The sequence below is a fragment of the Littorina saxatilis genome, unplaced genomic scaffold, assembly GCF_037325665.1.
Source record: "Littorina saxatilis isolate snail1 unplaced genomic scaffold, US_GU_Lsax_2.0 scaffold_3157, whole genome shotgun sequence".
NCBI classification, from domain to species: domain Eukaryota; kingdom Metazoa; phylum Mollusca; class Gastropoda; order Littorinimorpha; family Littorinidae; genus Littorina; species Littorina saxatilis.
The window spans coordinates 1-10,000 of record NW_027126487.1 but is presented as its reverse complement, the minus strand read 5'-3'; the positions used below and the strand labels follow the sequence as shown (position 1 = coordinate 10,000).

The window sequence follows — 10,000 nt, the reverse complement described above, 5'->3', positions numbered from 1 at the left end:
CTTGGCTACATCTGTAACCTGGAACGACTGAGTAAAAGCAAAGTGCGCATCGCAAAACTGCGAGGCGTCTGCTACAGACCGCGTGGCGCGCTGTGAAGCAGATGGTTTTCATCAAGCCTAATTACTACCCAAACACCACGATTGGTTGTCTTGGCTAATGAATTTTACGTCCGCACTGATTTTGAGTGTTTTCTTTCCATACAAAATGCAAGAGAACAAAATCTTTGATTTACAACGCTGATGCTGGTAAAAACAAATATGTGGCCATTTCTGCGAAAAGGGACCTTGTTGACAAATTTATCGATTTTGAGTTTTGGATTTTATTTGACAGACTGTTATATTTAGAACGTGATGTGAGAATTTCAGACCTTCAAATTTATTTTTCACGGAGTTATGACCCTTTTTTGGAGATACCCCTAAAATGACTTAAAATGGCCAAACTTTTAAAAACAAACTTTTGCCGGGAAATAGTAAGTTCAATCATCTGCCGTTATTACTTGTATGGTTTTAGGTCAAAATAATGTTTCATTCCAGAGTTATTGCCCTTTTTGTAACGTTACCCTAATTTTTACTTTTTCGTCTTTTTCTATCATTCTCTCCTCCCATGCAGAAGAAACAAGTCGCGTAAGGCGAAATTACTACATTTAGTCAAGCTGTGGAACTCACAGAATGAAACTGAACGCACTGCATTTTTTTCACAATCACCGTAGTCCGCCGCTAGTGCAAAAGGCAGTGAAAGTGACGAGCCTGTTCAGCGCGGTAGCGGTTGCGCTGTGCTGCATAGCACACTTTACTGTACCTCTCTTCGTTTTAACTTTCTGAGCGTGTTTTTAATCCAAACATATCATATCTATATGTTTTTGGAATCAGGAACCGACAAGGAATAAGATGAGATTGTTTTTAAAACGATTTCGTAAACTTAATTTTAATCATAATTTTTATATTTTTAATTTTCAGAGCTTGTTTTTAATCCGAATATAACATATTTATATGTTTTTGGAATCAGAACATAATGAAGAATAAAATAAAAGTAATTTTCAATCGTTTTATAAAAAAATATTTTTAATTACAATTTTCAGATTTTTAATGACCAAAGTCATAAATTAATTTTTAAGCCTCCATGCTGAAATGCAATAGTGAATACTGAAGTCCGGCCTTCGTCGAAGATTGCTTGGCCAAAATTTTAATAAATTTGATTGAAAAATGAAGGTGTGACAGTGCCGCCTCAACTTTTACAAAAAGCCGGATATGACGTCATAAAAGACATTTATCGAAATAAAAAATAAAAAATCTGGGGATTTTATACCCAGGAACTCTCATGTAAAATTTCATAAAGATCGGTCCAGTAGTTTAGTCTGAATCGCTCTACACACACACACGCACAGACACACACACACATACACCACGACCCTCGTCTCGATTCCCCCTCTATGTTAAAACATTTAATCAAACTTGACTAAATGTAAAAACAATCAGCCATATGATTTTTTTTCTCGAATATTTCTTCTTCTTTCATACTACCTCTCCCCCCGCCATGTTCTATTCTTTCTTCACCCACGCACATACAAACACAAACTATTTGAGGCTGTCTGCTGAAAACAATACACACACACTTGTCGACTTGAAGTTGTGGTACTTCTAAATTTCATAACAAGGATTAATTGTTCAGTTTCCTTGGTAAATACAGCTTCCAGTTGTAGAAAGTAACATATGGTGCTGTGTGTCCTTGCACACGTGGGTCTGTCAGTCTGTCCATCACTTCACTGAATTGAAAATGTCATCCGTGCACTCTGCTATCGAAGGTCTCCCTTTACTTTCAACAAACTGAAATGCCAATCAGGGTCGAACTTGATGTGGCCGACGATCAAGACATTTTCAAAATGGATTTGTGCTGTTCATTCACACACAAAACTGCATGCCTAAGTATTGATGCACCATGCCGAAGACTGAAGTTGCTACCCTCCTCTGTACCCCTGCCTCATTCGCAAGGTAGACGATTTGCTTCTCTGAAACAAAGGCAACCACAGAGTTGATCAACATATTATTTACTAACCACTATTTGCACAGCTCAAGTCTGGTTTTGGGTACCTGTCCACTTGCCATTTCTAAGCTGGTATGGTATGGTGACATTATCGAAAATGTAGTGTGTGTGTGTGTGTGTGTGTGTGTGTGTGTGTGTGTGTGTGTGTGTGTGTGTGTGTCTGTGTGTCTGTGTGTGTCTGTGTGTGTGCTTCTTTGTTGGAGAAAACAGCACATAAACACAAATATAACTGTATTGCTCCCCCCCTTTTTTTTTTAAAGTACTGACAAATTGTAAAGTATTAATATGTCTTTACCTACTGAGCAAAGTCCCAAGGGTAAACCATGCTGATTTCCTTGGAACTGGAACCGGCTGGACATTGCTGTTGCCCCATTCTGTCGAACACCTGCTTTGTGGCCAGGCACTTCTGTCTTTTGTTGTTGCACTGTCCGGTGAATTGCTGGACTTGTTTGCTGTTCCACGCCAGCAAACTGAGAGAAAGAGAGTAACATTGGTTAAATAAAAAAAAAGGAGTTTAAAAACATACTACACGTACACACATACCACCACCACCATCATCATCATCATCATCATCATCATCAAAATCATCATTGTCATTACCATCTCTCTTCCTCTATCTACCCCTCTTTCTCTCTCTCTCTCTCTCTCTCACTCTCTCTCTCTCTCTCACACACACACACACACACACACACACACACACACACACACACACACACACATACAGAAACCCTCACACAACACACACACACACAAGCTGCGCGCGCGCGCACACACACACACAAAACACACACTGCAGTCTATATGGTAACTTACCTGAAATTGTAGCCTGTCATAGATCTAAGTGGAGACAGCAAACGGTAAGAGCAACAGGTTCTCATTTACGATGTCCGGGCATTCAAACGATCAGGAAGAGGAAGACCTTGCTTCGCAATAGGCCTATGCTCTTGGAGAACTCTTTAACCGATTAGTAGTGTGCGTTGTCATCATGAACCTTTACAACACCATCGTGATCAAAGTAGATCTGCTTCGACTTCGGAGTCACAAAATAATGTCCGGGCGAAGTGCAACAAAATTATTCTGAATTAACAGCATTGACCTCGTCAACAAAATTGTTGTCTTATCCCAAAGTGACTTCTGTCAGCAGAACATTCCGTGTTCAACTGAGAAGACTGACTTGCCCTTCCACTATCAGAATTCACAGCTGCAAAGAACAGAATGCCCCAGTCAGTAACCACTGATCTAAATATCAGTAACTTTAGCAAGGGAAGCAACTAAAGATGTAAACGGGGAGTAACTGTTCTTCATCGGGCAACTGCATTTGTCGTCTGCTTTTTCGTACAGTGCTACGGTCGCGTGAAAGTCAGATCTACCTGAACTATGCGTATAATAGTGCTTGTGAATGTGCTTCCAGATGAAAGTTTATATTAAGCTTACTGTCAAACATTAAAAAAAAAAATAGGTAAGTTGTTTTAACTTGACCAAAACTAGCGACGAAAATTTTTTTCTCGAAGCACAACAAAACACTCTGTCGGCATTTTCGGCATCATCGCAGTCAACTTGTCATCGGTTCGATGTGTTTTTCCTGAGGAGGAATGAACATAAACATTTGTAGAAGTTTGTAATGTTGATCCCAAGACTATTTTCCATTACTTTAAATTGCTGTTCATTGTACTATCGCTGATAATTCATTGAACATTTTAGAAATTCAACTTGAAGTGGGCATCAGTCAGCACAGCAAAGTTTGTTTACATTTTGCTCTAACTTTGACCCCGCGTTTCTCCAATCAGAGGCTTAGCTCAACAGGGTCCCTTTTCGCAGAAATGGCCACATATGGTAGGCGAAGTGAGTCAAACATTGTTCTTTAAATGCTACCGAATTCATGCTTTTGGGGGGGGGGGGGGGGCGGGGGGGCGGGTTATTATTTGTTTCTCTTCTTTTCTTTGTTTGTTTTACTTATGCCCCTCCCCCCTCCCCTTCTTATCAAACTGCACTCAGTGTTACAAAGAAATGGGGTAAAAATCAAGGGTCTGCCAAACCCGGCAAATGCAGTAGGCAGCCCAGAGATCCCTAAGTACCTCTCCCAAAGATGGTACTGTTCGGCAAAATTTTCAGTTTCAAGTTGTTAGGACAACTTCTTTTGAGAGTGTGATTTTGTAGAGGTTATTTTGGGGAAACTGAAAGGTAGCCTCGTCAGGGGACAACTATTCAAACCCATATCCTCATCATTTTGTTTCTCGATTGAGAATAATCATTTATAGATGACTATTATTCATTTCCCTTGTTGGGGTGTACTTGCATGTGAGTTGTTCTTTGCTACTGGTCACAAGTGGGGGTCAGCTCACACGGACGCATTTTTTCAATACAGTCTAGGGGAGAAACTGGTCACAAAGCACCCAGTACTTGCCAGAGAGATAGGAGAATCGGCACAACCAAAGAAAATACCAAAATCATTCAATAGATATGGAAATATTAAGATTTACTGTGAAAATGCTAGCAAAAATGGCGTCCAAAAATGGGAACGCACACTTGGTGCGTCTTTGAAGACTTACCTCCCGTTCTGTGTTGTTGATAATAGTCGTGTTTGTGCTGTTTTTGTTGAAATAGTATCTAATAAAACTGATGCAGTTCTTGAAATGTTGCAAATTATTGTTGTCTTTGTGAAATGCGAGAGTGTTCTGAGGCGTAATCTGCATACGGCTGATGTCCCACATAGGGTACCCCACTTCGATCAGCGTATCACTCCAAATGAGCTTCATAGCAGAAAAGCAGATACACTACCAAAACACTGCATAACAGATCTACAAGTCTGAGCCAGAATCTTTGAAATTTACTTTCTGTATAAAATATTGCAATCAAATTTGTTCACGCCGTCCCACAAATAACGCAGGTTACCCTCGCCTTCGATTCAAAGTAACTCCAATCTGACTGAATTACAATCGAAACGCAGATGACGAACTGATTCACCACACATTTGTGGTATTTTACACACAAATTTCAACTGTGTTGTTTCGCGATAAACAGCCATAAACAAACAAATGTGGCGCCGTCACGTCGCCTCGGAAGGAATAACGCAGGTGACCAAGACTTGTTTCCGATACCTCACGGGGGATAACCGGTCAAATGCCGAACAGAAGCCGAATGCCGCTCATGACACGTGTGAAGGCAAGTTTTGTCTGTTTTCTAGGTATTGTTTGATTTATGTCGGGATTTAAGGTAAGCTACTGATTCAGCGATGACTAAATTTGTTTCTCGATGCATAAAAAGTCAGGGAGCGATTGATATTTGACCGTAAATATCCTTCAAAGCTGAAAATGTCCGCGATCGAGCACCGGAAATGGCTGTTCGATGGGTTTTGCAAGTAGAAATGTGCTTTATTTCACCAAATCAGCTCGTATTTGGTATGGGTACGGGATTCTAGAGGACGAAGGAGTCATAAGAGGTGCAAAGAAGTGCTATTTGGGAGTAGAATAAATCTTCCGAGACAGTAGACAAGAGAAGGTCATATTTGAGAGAGGAGCGCGTAGGCCGATTGTCTTTCCGACAAGCGAATGATACAGCAGATTAATCATTCGTTTTGACCAGAAACCTAGTCTCTAGTTTTTATGAATGAGTTTTTTAATTAAAACAATCACGAGAACTCTCTCGCTTAGCCTAATGGCTGTTCGATGGGTTTCGCAAGTAGAAATGTGCTTTATTTCACCAAATCAGCTCGTATAAATTTGACATCGGTTTGGTATATATATATATTTTTTCTAATCCTACCGCGAACTGGATAGCAGACGCGGCACGACTGTTGCACCACACTTTGAAGTAATCCCACACTTTGAAGTAAATTACTTCAAAGTGTGGGGATGTGCCCCACACTTTGAAGTAAACCCATTTTTTACTTCAAAGTGTGGGGGGATCTTCCCACACGTTGAAGTAAACTCAGTTTTTACTTCAAAGTGTGGGGGGATCTTCCCACACTTTGAAGTAACTTACTTCAAAGCGTGGGACTTTTGCATTGCCTGTTTGAGCCTGATGATTTTGTCAAAAAAATGGCAGTCTTTTGGATGAGTGAACAGAAAAAGTGAGCGAGCCAAGAAACATAGTGATGTTTGTTATCAGGCTTTAAAGGCATATGTACGCGCTCCCGTGTTTACAAAGTGTAGTTTGCCCATAATCGATGTCAAACGCACCATAAGACCATGTAATGACGATATGTCGCCATGCGCGGACCATATACATGCATTACAGCTTGTTCTAGCCTCTGAAAAAGTGAGGATGTCAACAGAGACGCGGAGTTATTTCCCTTGCGTCAACGCTACCTCTGTTGGCAAATCTATAAATAGGACGATCTAGATCAAAATAAAAATTCAAATATCTCAACATTTAAGGGGTCCTAGACCACAATATCTTGCAGGGAACTTAATTTAGCATGTCTCCAGCTGTGGGTAAAGCAATTAGCGTGTATAGTCATCGAGTACATATGGCTTTAAGCAATGTCCCATTGTTGAGTGTGACGAAAACTCGTGGTGACGATTTTAAAACATGTTGGGTCACGCATGGTCCAATCTTACATGGTCCAACCTTACATGGTCCAACATTACATGGTCCAACCTTACATGGTCCAATCTTACATGGTCCATATATATTATTGGACCATGTAAGATTGGACCATGTAAGATTGGACCATGTAAGATTGGACCATGTAAGGTTGGACCATGTAAGGTTGCACCATGTAAGGTTGGACCATGTAAGGTTGGACCATGTAATATTGGACCATGTAAGATTGGACCATGTAAGGTTGGACCATGTAAGATTGGACCATGTAAGGTTGGACATGGTAAGGTTAGACCATGTAAGGTTGGACCATGTAAGGTTGTCCATGTAAGGTTGGACCATGCAAGGTTGGACCATGCAAGGTTGGACCATGTAAGATTGGACCATGTAAGGTTGGACCATGTAAGATTGGACCATGTAAGATTGGACCATGCAAGGTTGGACCATGCAAGGTTGGACCATGTAAGATTGGACCATGTAAGGTTGGACCATGTAAGATTGGACCATGTAAGATTGGACCATGCACGATTGGACCATGTAAGGTTGGACCATGTAAGATTGGACCATGTAAGATTGGACCATGTAAGGTTGGACCATGTAAGGTTGGACCATGTAAGGTTGGACCATGTAAGGTTGGACCATGCGTGACCCAACATGTTTTAAAATCGTCACCACGAGTTTTCGTCATACTCAACAATGGGACATTGCTTAAAGGCATATATGTACGCGCTCCCGTGTTTACAAAGTGTAGTTTGCCCATAATCGATGTCAAACGCACCATAAGACCATATAATGACGATATGTCACCATGCGCGGACCATAATACATGCATTACAGCTTGTTCTAGCCTCTGAAAAAGTGAGGATGTCAACAAAGCCGCGGTGTTAGCTCCCTTGCATCAACGTTACATGTGTTGCCAAATCTATAAATAGGACGATCCAGATCAAAATGAAAATTAACATATCTCAACATTGAAGGGGTCCTAGACCACAATATTTTGCAGAGAACTTAATTTAGCATGTCTCCAGCTGTTGGTAAAGCAATTAGCGTGTATAGTCATCGAGTACATATGCCTTTAAAGCCTGATAACAAACATCCCTATGTTTCTTGGCTCGCTCACTTTTTCTGTTCACTCATCCAAAAGACTTTGCCATTTTTTTTGACAAAATCATCAGGCTCAAACAGGCGATGCAAAAGTCCCACGCTTTGAAGTAAGTTACTTCAAAGTGTGGGAAGATCCCCCCACACTTTGAAGTAAAAACTGAGTTTACTTCAAAGTGTGGGAAGATCCCCCCACACTTTGAAGTAAAAAATGGGTTTACTTCAAAGTGTGGGGCACATCCCCACACTTTGAAGTAATTTACTTCAAAGTGTGGGATTACTTCAATCAATCAATCAATGAGGCTTATATCGCGCATATTCCGTGGGTACAGTTCTAGGCGCTCTGCAGTGATGCCGTGTGAGATGAAATTTTATACGGCCAGTAATTGCAGCCATTTCGGCGCATATTTACCTTTCACGGCCTATTATTCCAAGTCACACGGGTATAGGTAGACAATTATTAACTGTGCCTAAGCAATTTTTGCCAGGAAAGACCCTTTTGTCAATCGTGGGATCTTTAACGTGCACACCCAATGTAGTGTACACGGGGGGGGGGGGGGGGGGGGGAGTTCGGACACCGAAGAGAGTCTGCACACAAATTTGACTCTGAAATAAATTTCCGCCGAACCTGGGATCGAACTCACGCTGACAGCGGCCAACTGAATACAAATCCAGCGCGCTACCAACTGAGCTATATCCCCTTCAAAGTGTGGTGCAACAGTCGTGCCGCGTCTGCTATCCAGTTCGCGGTAGGATTAGAAAATATATATATATATACCAAACCGATGTCAAATACGAGCTGATTTGGTGAAATAAAGCACATTTCTACTTGCGAAACCCATCGAACAGCCATTAGGCTAAGCGAGAGAGTTCTCGTGATTGTTTTAATTAAAAAACTCATTCATAAAAACTAGAGACTAGGTTTCTGGTCAAAACGAATGATTAATCTGCTGTATCATTCGCTTGTCGGAAAGACAATCGGCCTACGCGCTCCTCTCTCAAATATGACCTTCTCTTGTCTACTGTCTCGGAAGATTTATTCTACTCCCAAATAGCACTTCTTTGCACCTCTTATGACTCCTTCGTCCTCTAGAATCCCGTACCCACACCAAATACGAGCTGATTTGGTGAAATAAAGCACATTTCTACTTGCAAAACCCATCGAACAGCCATTTCCGGTGCTCGATCGCGGACATTTTCAGCTTTGAAGGATATTTACGGGCAAATATCAATCGCTCCCTGACTTTTTATGCATCGAGAAACAAATTTAGTCATCGCTGAATCAGTAGCTTACCTTAAATCCCGACATAAATCAAACAATACCTAGAAAACAGACAAAACTTGCCTTCACACGTGTCATGAGCGGCATTCGGCTTCTGTTCGGCATTTGACCGGTTATCCCCCGTGATACCTGTCTGATTAAAATCATCGTTTTTTTCACAAATGACGGCTCTTTGGCAGATCTGGTGAGTTGGAAACTGTCTATGAATGTTTCATTTAATGTCAAATGCGTACATTCTTGTCGATATTGTTACCTTTGGGCTCATAAATTAAGTCAATCGTCGTGTTGTCCGAAAGTGACTTTTGTCAGCATAGAACTTACTGTGCTTTGATCATTGACTGAGAAGAATCTTCCGATGACACTAGTTCATTTCACTACGCGACTGCAGATCTGCAAGGAAACTTATGGCAGGGGAAATAAGCTTAACTGAAGACGAATAAGCGGAGTGACTGTTCTTCAACGGATTGCTCTCACTGATCTAAATATTTAGATCTTGTCGTGTGCTAGTCTGCTAGTAAGTAGTCTTCGGTCGTGTGAAAGTCACATCTATTTCGACTGTGTGCATCGATCCGTGTAGTGAAATGTTGATCTTTGATGATTTGGCAACATAACTTCGCTAAATGTGCTTCGAGTGTATCTCCCCGTTAACCGCATTTGAAAACGTCTTTTAACAAGACCATGTTTCGACAGCCCAGACGGGGAGGATCCTGGATAGCTCACAGGGTATATAATGTTTTCCGCCGTTTTTTGAAGAATCCTTTCAAATTTGCTATTCCAAAAGTACCTTATGACACGACTCGAGTGGCAAAGAACATTCTCTGCAATTCCTGTCTCAGTCCGTGCAGCCGTTTCGGGTCCTATCGTCATCATACAAACATACACACAGACACACAAGAACCAGCTTTAAAAGTTAGATTATGTAGGAACCATGTGAACCAGTGATTTTTTCTTATGTACAACAGATACTACAGTATTTCTGCTTTATGAAAAGCAATATTTCAAAAACAAAACTAGAGATTTGAATTTTGACCACT

At 41.0% G+C, this 10,000-nt stretch overlaps 1 long non-coding RNA gene across 1 annotated transcript; it reads right to left on the bottom strand.

Moving 5' to 3' along the window:
- Positions 1-1,198: 1,198 nt before the first annotated feature.
- Positions 1,199-3,870, bottom strand: LOC138954923 (uncharacterized). Its single transcript, XR_011452020.1, has 3 exons — positions 2,855-3,870; positions 2,337-2,511; positions 1,199-2,006 (listed from the first exon to the last, which is right to left on the bottom strand). It is a non-coding gene; the product is annotated as an uncharacterized lncRNA (long non-coding RNA).
- Positions 3,871-10,000: the final 6,130 nt, after the last annotated feature.